Below are 9,312 nucleotides of genomic sequence, written 5' to 3' on the forward strand. Positions count from 1 at the left end.
TGACCAGGATGTCCATGTGTCTTAATAGTGGTGTGAACTTTGGTTACTTGGTGTTAGTGCTGCCTGCCTGGTTTCTCCAGTGCACGTTGATTATTTTTCTTTCTAATTAATAAATTGTGGGGCGATACTTTTGAGACCGTAAATATCCTGTTCCATATCAAGCCATTGTGAGTTTTAGCATCCAGTGGCAATTTTCAGAATTCATTATTCCTTACGACCTGGAGTCACTATGAGGAAGAACTTTCCCTTCCTCCCAATTTATTTGTTCATTTATTTCTATCATTATGGACTCATGGATTCTCATTTTATTAAATTGATTATAATCCGTGATTGTCAATATTTATCACTCAGATTGTCCAGATATGCCTGTTAGGAGCTCTTCCGAGCCGGCGCCTGGTTACCTTTAGACTCACCCACTCCATTCTTTGAGGACAAGATAGTCCAGACCCTTCCAGTATTTTCTTTACCCCAGCCTTGGAATCCCTACTTCCTTTTAGAGAAGAATGGTAGTCTGAAACCGAGATCCACAGGTGCACGCATTGCTGTCCATGTGTCATTGTTCAGCAAAGCTAGGGAATAGGTAGGGGTGTGTGTGTGTGTGTGTGTGTGTGTGTGTGTGTGTGTGTGTGTGTGCGTGTGTGTGTGTGCGCGCGCGCGCGCGCGCGCGCCTGTAACCTTGAGTTACTGATAACCAAAGTCCAAAACCTAGGGTTTTGTCTGGCCTTAGCCCATCCCAGTTTGTTAACTCCCTTATCTAACAGTGAGAAACCTGGCTTTGGGGATTTAATTTCTAGAAAGTAGTATTATCAGTGATAGCTGAGTGGAAATATGCTGGGATTCTTCGACAGGGAGTCAGTGTGGGTGCCCTCTGGCCTCTTGGCGTGTCTTCCAGTTCCGCTTTCCCTACCTTCTACCTCTTCTGCTGTCTACACCTCTGGATGCCATCAAGGCCCAGGGCACATTTTTCTTGTCGTGGTGTTTATGAAACAGTTTTGTCCTTACTAGCTTTCAGGTAGGCAGTTGAGTTTAAGGTTTCGTATATTTTCAAAACTCCTAAATTAACTTGCTTTTTTAAGTGGGTGGCCCTCACTGATCATTTGTATGGGTCAGTGACTTTCAATGGGAAGAAAGGCTTCCCCAAATTCCAACTATAGGGCATCCTCTGTTCTCTTCTGAGCTGCTTCCCTGGGTCACTGTGTCATCATGAGAAAGTCACTCGATCTCTCTGGGCCTCATTGTAAGACGGTGGTAATGATCCCTTCCTGGCACACTGTACAAATGTGAGGTCACGCACCCTGTTATTTTGGAGAAAAGTGGAACAGCCAGCTGAATATTATGATATAATCAACTGTGCAACAAATTATGATCAAATGAATCACTTTCCCATTTAAAACGAGGGCCTATCAATTGTGACATCACACGACAGACTCTTTTATAAGCACAGAAAGAAAGGCCTACCCCTATTGCAGACTTCACTTCCTCTTCCCTCTGTGGGGTCTTCATGCATAAAACTCAAAGTTCCACTTGTTTTACCAGGAAAAGTCCTCCTGTCAAGGAATATAAGGTAATTACAGACCTTCCCTTGATCCCTTTAGATACCCTTCTTAAAGACCAGGAGGTAGAGCCGTTGAAGGTGCATGTTAGAACGAGGCAGTCGGTATCCACATCCCTCCAGGTTTCTTGACTCCTCACCCTGGGCCCCAGAAACCAGCCATAAAGCTGCTTTTTTGGCCCAAACCTGTGATCTGTAGAGCCTTGTTCAGTCAAGGCAGGGGAGTCTTGGGGATTTCTTTTACCTCACCAGAATCTCTGTAAGACTTCCAGTGGCCTCTCAGCCTCCAGCCTCACCCCCCTCCCCCAGCTCTTTAGTTTTTTTTTTTTAAGATTTTATTTTTAAGTAATCTCTACACCCAACATGGGGTTCAAACTTACAACCCGGAGGAGGTGCCTGGCTGGCTCAGTTGGAAGAGCACGCCACTCTTGACCTCAGGGCTGTGAGTTCAAGCCCCATGTTGGGTGTAGAGATTACTTAAAAATAGAACCTTAAAACAACAAACAAAAACTTAACAACCCCGAGATCAAGAGTCGCACGCTCCACAGATGAAGCCAGCCAGGCGCCCCCTGCTTCTCCACCAGTTTTAACACTTTTATGCCTGTTCATAAACTTCCAGTGGTTCCCCACTCATGCACAGAACTCAGTCCAAATTTCTTAGCTTAGCATTCAAGGCTGTCCACCAACCAGCTCCTACCTCGGCCTCCTACTCTGCCCATTGCTCTCTCCACAGAGTAAGTTAAAGGCTAAGAGCAGGAGCTCTGGAGCCACGCTTTCGGGGGGCGGGAGGTTGAATTCCAGTTCTGACACTTACTTGCTATGGGGTCCTCCTGGAAGTTACGCTGTCCGTGCCTTGCTTCCCTCGTCTGTAAATGGGAATGATGATGATTCCTTCAAAAGGCTATTATGAGAATAAATTCATCCACATATGTCTTCATTGCTATAAAAGCAGCCTTTTGCACGGTGCCTTGACCTATAGTAACGTTGGATTATATTATTATTCCCCCCTTTATTCTCCACACGGCAGCCAGTGTTAAAACATAAATTGGATTATGTCAGTCATCTGCTCAAAACCTTCCAGTGGCCTTTCATCCCATTTGGAGAAAAAACCAAAGTCAATCCGGTGCACTCCAAAGACCTTGCAAGTTCTGGCCCTCCCGGTACCTGTCTGCCGTTGACTCTTCCCACCCTCTCCCTGCTCCTCTACTCCAGTCCTTCTGTCCTTCTGTGCCTGAACACTCTGGTGCACTCCCACCCTGGGGCCTTGAGACTAGCTGTCCTCGGCTTGTGGTCTCTGCCCTCGCCTCGCCCAGGTACCCCCAAAGCTCATGCTCTTGTCTCCTTCCAGCCTCTACTCAATGTCTCGTGCTCAGTGAGATCTTCCCTGACCACTCCGGTCTTTCTAACCCTACACACACCCTAACCACAGCCCCCTCCTGCCTCAGCTCTGCTGGATTTTTCTCTCTGGCCTTTCCCCGAATCTTGACACAGTCTGTATCTTTACCTACATCATCTGTTGGTTGGTTGTCTGTCTCCTCTCACTAGAATGTAAGCTCCCTGAAGGCAGGGACTGGCGTTTGTTTTACTGCTGTATCCTTAGCACTGGAACAGGGCTGGCACGTGGTGGGTACTCAATAACTATTTGCTGAGTAAGTGAACAGTAGTCCATTAACTCTGTTTCAATCAAACTAGTTATTTATTCCTAAGACACATTTTCCTATGGGTGGTACATTCATTCAACCAAGTTTCATCTCACAAGCCAAATGTATCCATTTGGTGGTGACTTGTAGAGGAACTGTGTTAAGAAGGATTCTGGGGCTGTGTCTGGGCCCATCCAGGTGTGTTATGTTACTGTTGTCCGCTGGAGCACTGTGGAGGCCTGCGGGCCACGTGTTGGTCAAATACAAACCCCTTTCCCTGGCTCGCTCTTCCTTCCTTCCTTCCTTCCTTCCTTTCTTCCTTCCTTCCTTCCTTCCTTCCTTCCTTCCCTCCCTCCCTCCCTCCCTCCCTCCCTCCCTCCCTCCCTCCTTCCTTTTACTTTTTACTTATTTCACAGAGAGAGACACAGCGAGAGAGGGAACACAGGCAGGGGGAGTGGGAGAGGGAGAAGCAGGCTTCCCGAGGAGCAGGGAGCCCGATGTGGGGCTCGACCCCAGGACCCTGGGACCATGACCTGAGCCGAAGGCAGCCGCTTAACGACTGAGCCACCCAGGCGCTCCCCTGGCTTTTTCTTTCTTAGTATGAACTACTTTCCTGACTTGCTCAAGCCCCTGTTCAAATCCTGTCTCCTCCAGCGAGCCTTTCATCCAGCCTTTCCTCGTGAGCCCCCTGGGACTTTGCTACTTCTCATTGTCTGTGTGTCTGCCCTTTTCCCGTACGGGGCAGGCTTTCTGCCTTATTTTGTCCCTAGTACCTGCCACTGTGCTGGACACTTAGGAAGTGCTCACAGAAAGACATTATTTCTATCAGAATTTTGGGGGAGGTAAATGATAAACTTCTGCAAATTAGCTTAAGATTGTAAGACACTTGAGAAATGCAGAGATTCCAAGGACAGGTGAATGTCAAGGATGTACGAGAACCAAGCCCTTGTCGGCTTCTTCAGGAGCCCAGAGTTCTCTAGAATCCCACTCTGACTGGGATTCAGCTGCCCAGCACAGCCCCTGGGCCTTACAGTTCAGATTCCTCGGAGAGCATCTGATTGGCATAGCCTGGGTCAGCTGTCCACTCTGGTCCCACTGCTCTGGCCAGGAAGGGCAGGTTCAAGGAGAACCACTCACCGCGAGTAGTCAGTGGTCAGTAGTTGGAGGCCGTCACCCTAGTAGAGGACAGACACCCAGATGATATTCTTTTGTGCCTTCTTTTTCTCCCCCAATCCCCATGTTCCTAAAAGGGGGATTTTTCTTTTCTTTTCTTTTCTTTTTTTTTATTATTTATTTGAGAGAGAGAGAGAGCACAAGAGGGGGAGAGGGAGAAGTAGGCTCCCCGCTGAGCAGGGAGCCTGACGCAGGGCTCGATCCCAGCACCCTGGGATCATGACCTGAGCTGAAGGCAGACATTTAACTGACTGAGCCACCCAGGTGCCCCTTTTAAGGGGATTTTTCAACAAATTTATCTGGAGCACCAAAACCTTAAGAAAAAAAGCTGTTCTGTAGGATATTAAATATGCATCAACTCTTGAGGAGGGAGAAAAGCTCTGTTCTCTGTAGATTTGCGTGGCCGCTGGCAGCTGAAACACTGTAAGAGAACAGTGGACAAGTGACATTGTCAAGGAGTTGACGTGCCTGGTGTGGCCCCCCCCCACGGCAACCTTGTTTAGTGTTTACCACGAGCAGCAGGGTGAGACATGCATGCCCCTTTCTGGACAGCCCAGCTCTGGTGTGGCCACATGGAGGTGGCGGTTTGGGGAGGGGGGTGAAGGGAGGGAGAAAGCAAACAAATGAGGGGTAAAGGGGTGGTTGGGGACAGCCCCTGGCACCCCATCCCTGGCAACATCAGGGTGTTCAGCTGTTACAGCCATGACCACCATGCTAGGCTGCCCCTCTGGAGTGGAAAGGGACAACCACTGACAGAGAGATAGACAGCGAGAGAGGGAACACAAGCAGGGGGAGTGGGAGAGGGAGAAGCGGGCTCCCTGCTCACTGGCTGGGCAAACTGAGGCAAATCCTTTCCTCCATGGGAGAGGATAATACACGAGCATCTCCCACTTCCTGAGAGGGGAGCATGTTTCAGGCTCTGCACTTCGTGTGCACGGCTTTCGGTGAGCCTGTAGTTGGGCACTGTTAGAATTCCTATTTCACAGATGAAGAAACTGAGGCTCAGGAAGTGTATTAGTTGTGTTCAAGCCTAGGTGTGGCCCAGGGACACCGACCCCCGCCTTCCCTCTGCTATGTACGAAGCTTCCTAAGATAGCTTTCAGTTTCTGGAGCACGTGCTGGTTTCCAGAAACTGTGCCGAGCACTTTGCATCCATTTATCTCGAGTCCTGGCTCCTCGTCACAACTTTCCCTTAAACGTCACCTCCGAGCCGTCTTCCGCGCCCTTCTCTCCTCCCCTCACCCCCTCTGGCTCACTTCGTTCCCTCAGAGCACTTAATGATGAGAAACCCATTCATCTGTTCCCTCGGACTCCGCTCCCTGTCCCAGAACACACGCGTCTCAAGGGCCGGGACCTTATTGGTCTGGTCCGCTGCTGTGGCCTCCACACTCTGTGCCCGTCTGGCACACAGTAGGCACGATAAATATCTGTTAAATACATGAATGAGTCCTGACCAACAACCCTGTGGAGTACCATGACCAGCTGCACTTTGCAGAGAAGGAAACCGAGACCCAGGCAGGAAACAGCTTGCACGGAGTCCCAGAGTCAGCGGGTGATGGAGCAAAGATTCGGACCCAAGCAGGAAGACTCCGGAACCTTCTGTGATGAGTCCTAGCGGCCCCTCCCAACTGCAAACGTGCACGTGTGGAAATGCTTATTCCTTATCTCATAGAAGAGGGAAGGACTGTGCCTCTCCCGGGGGTGGGGGGGGTGGGCAGTACCAACCCTCTGACTGAGTGGGCCGGACTGGGAAGGAAGGCCTTTTGCTTGTTTTCACTCTCCAGGAGAGCGCAGAGGTTTGCACCCCTGTCGAGGCCAGGCTGACTGGATTAGAGTTAACAGCTGGCCCGAGCCCGTGCCCGGCGGGAGGGAGCTCACATTCCCGGGACTCAGGGAGGGAGCAGCTCCCCACAGCCCCGGCCACATTCCAGGTCGGTCATTTTCTTGAGCCCAGATGTTTGCTAATGAGCTGGGGAGAGAGGCTTTCAGCCCTCTACCCCTGCTCTGGGCCCCACATTACTCGGCCCCAAGAGGCTGGCCTGGGGCCAGCAGGCTCTGGCTTCAGGCCCGTGCCCTGTGCCAGCCAGGCCTGTCGGGGCAACTGGCTCGCTGCTGCCAACCAGGTGCATCTGCGTGAGCTCGGGGACTCTGGTGTGACAGGTTCTGCCTTTCCTGCAGGGGCCCCGTCACCCTGGCTCCCAGTGGGGTAGCATCCTCACCGCAGCCTGATGGGGAGAGGCTCTGAGGCAGCCAAGAGGGTGTGGCGGGTGAAGGAGCACAGGTTTTGGGCTTGTCGGGTCTGGGTTCAAGTTCGACTCTCAGTCACTAGTGGTGTGATCTTGGATGGGTCACTTAACCTTTTGAGGCCTCGATTTTTCTCACCTCTAAAACAGGGATAATGTTGAGACTGTGGTAAGGATTCGATATGATAAAGCGGGCAGAGTGCTTGGCATGATACCGGGCACATACTGGTAGCTGCTGGTATTATTATTATTTTTTAAGATTTTATTTATTTATTTGAGAGAGAGAATGAGATAGAGCGAGCATGAGAGGGGGGAGGGTCAGAGGGAGAAGCAGACTCCCCGCCGAGCAGGGAGCCCGATGCGGGACTCGATCCCGGGACTCCAGGATCATGACCTGAGCCGAAGGCAGTCGCTTAACCAACTGAGCCACCCAGGCGCCCCTGGTAGCTGCTGGTATTATTGACAAGTCACCTTCCAGACCCCCTACGCACATTGTAGTCCTTCTGTGATGACCAGTCTTCCCCAGGCAGGGGTGACTGAACACCAAGCCTCGTGTCCTTGATTAGGTGGTTGGGATTGTTCTAGAACCTCCCTGCGTTTGAGAGAGTCATGGCTGAACTGTCAAGGACTACTAGTCCCTGATCTCTGTGCGATCTGACAAGCTCATGAGGCTACACAATTAGCTTCCTGCGGTGTTGGAGTGGCTTCTTTCAAAATGCAGACATCCACTGCCCACCCTGCCTGGAGTCTGCATTGAGAATGGCGGTGGTAAGCACAACGGTAAATATTCCCTGAGTGCCTACTGAGCACCAGGCAGTGACACTAGGCTTTTCAGGACATGGTCATCTAACAGACAGTAGCTGGCCTCGTCTCCTGCTGTGTGACTTTAGGCCAGTTACTTAACCTCTCTCTAGGTTTTGCTTCTTTCACTTATAAAATGGGGATAACAATACTGTTAATCTTATAGAATTATTGTGCCAGTGGCAAGTGCCTAGAATGGGAGCAGGCACCCACTGAGGTGCTCAGTATGTGTGAGCTCTTACGATTGTTATTATACATACAAATACACACCGTAAGTAATATACATATTATGTATTGTAGGATTGTTATTCTTGTCACTCTCCTGGGAACACTTATCTATGGCGGTTAATAATTACTTCCATTCAGCCAAATATATCAGACACGTCCTTAGGCATTGGGGACACTGAAATAGGCCATCACTGCCCTCAAGGAGCCCACGGTCTAAAGGGGGAAAGAGACACGCACAACCAGCATAGAGGGAAATCGGCACTGCCAGACGTACGATTCCATGCCCAGCGTCACACCTGAGGAGGGAGAGGTTTACGCTACCCGAGGGTCTTGGGAAGTCTTTCCAATCTGGTGCTTAAAGAATGCCTTTGCCAGGAGAGGAAAGGAGAAAGGAACCCCAGGCTGAGGGAACAGCATAAGCAGGAGCTGGGAGGCATGGGGATGCGTCTGGGTTTGGAGCAATTGGAGCACACCTTGGAGTTACCGGCAGGCCACTAGGAGCCACCCAAGATGCTCAGCTACCTGTGACACCGATCGGTCCGGGGTAAAATACACAGACACCCCCAACTCTGATAGAAAGCAAAATCTGCAAGTCCCCCGATTGTGTCCTGGGCTACTACTTTCCAGGAGCAAAGCTGTTTCCCCATTCCCCTGAGAGCACGCAGAACGGAGGGCACAGCCGCCCCCCGCCCAAGTGCGGGCTGATTAGTCGGACGGCCGAGGCGACGCTGGGCGCCGGGCCTGCGCTCTGCCCTTCCCGGGAGCCAGAGAAGTGAGTCCGTTGGTCGGCGCTCCCGTTCTGTAGAGTCCTTCCGGGGCTCTCACACCCGTCTCCGGATGCCGAGACCGGTGCCTGAGCTGAGAGGAGGCTGGGCGGACGGCGAGGGACAGCGGGGTCCCAAGAGCCGGACCTGACCCGGGCCGTGCCCGAGATCGGATAGGTTGGGCGCACCGCGGGACTGCGCAGCCGGGACGGTCGCCTGGCGTCGGGGCTCGGTGGACTGGAGCGCCACAGCCTCGCAGCAAGACCGCAACGCCTCGGTCCCCAGAAAAGGGAAGACCTCCATCTTTGTCACCCCGAGGCCCGGCCAGTGTCAGGAAAAGTGAGGCGGAGGGAAGTTCGGAGCGCAGAGAAAGCCGGCGGAGGGCGCTTTAGGACGGGCCGGGGTGCCGGGCTCTCTGCCTGATGCCCGGGGCGCCGGCCGGGGCGGCCCCGCAGCTCCGCCGCGCCGTCGGATCGCCGCGAAGGCCCGCCCGAGGCTCGCAGGCAGGGAGAAGGGCCGGGCCGGGCGGCCGGGGCGCCCCCTCCCGCGAGCCCGGAGGGAGCGGCCGTGCGCGCCCGCCCGCTCTTTCTTTTTCGCGTCCCTCCCTCCGCTGCCCCCGCCCTCGCTCCCTATTTGGAGCGGAGACACCCCTGACGTCGGAGCCGCTCGGCTCGCCGCTCCCCCGCACCGCGCGCCCGCTCGGGGCCGCAGACGGCGCGCAGCGCAGCCCAGCCGAGCCTCGCGGGGCCGCCGCCAGCCCTGCCGGCCGCCTCCCGAGCCTCCCCGGGGGCGCCGGGCCTGCCGCCCCCGCGGCCCGCAGACAGCTCCGCAGGTTTTTTTTTTTTTTTTTTTTTTTTTTTTTTTGTGTCAGGAAAAGTGAGGCGGAGGGAAGTTCGGAGCGCAGAGAAAGC

This window comes from Neomonachus schauinslandi, chromosome 4, assembly GCF_002201575.2.
Source record: "Neomonachus schauinslandi chromosome 4, ASM220157v2, whole genome shotgun sequence".
NCBI lineage: Eukaryota > Metazoa > Chordata > Mammalia > Carnivora > Phocidae > Neomonachus > Neomonachus schauinslandi.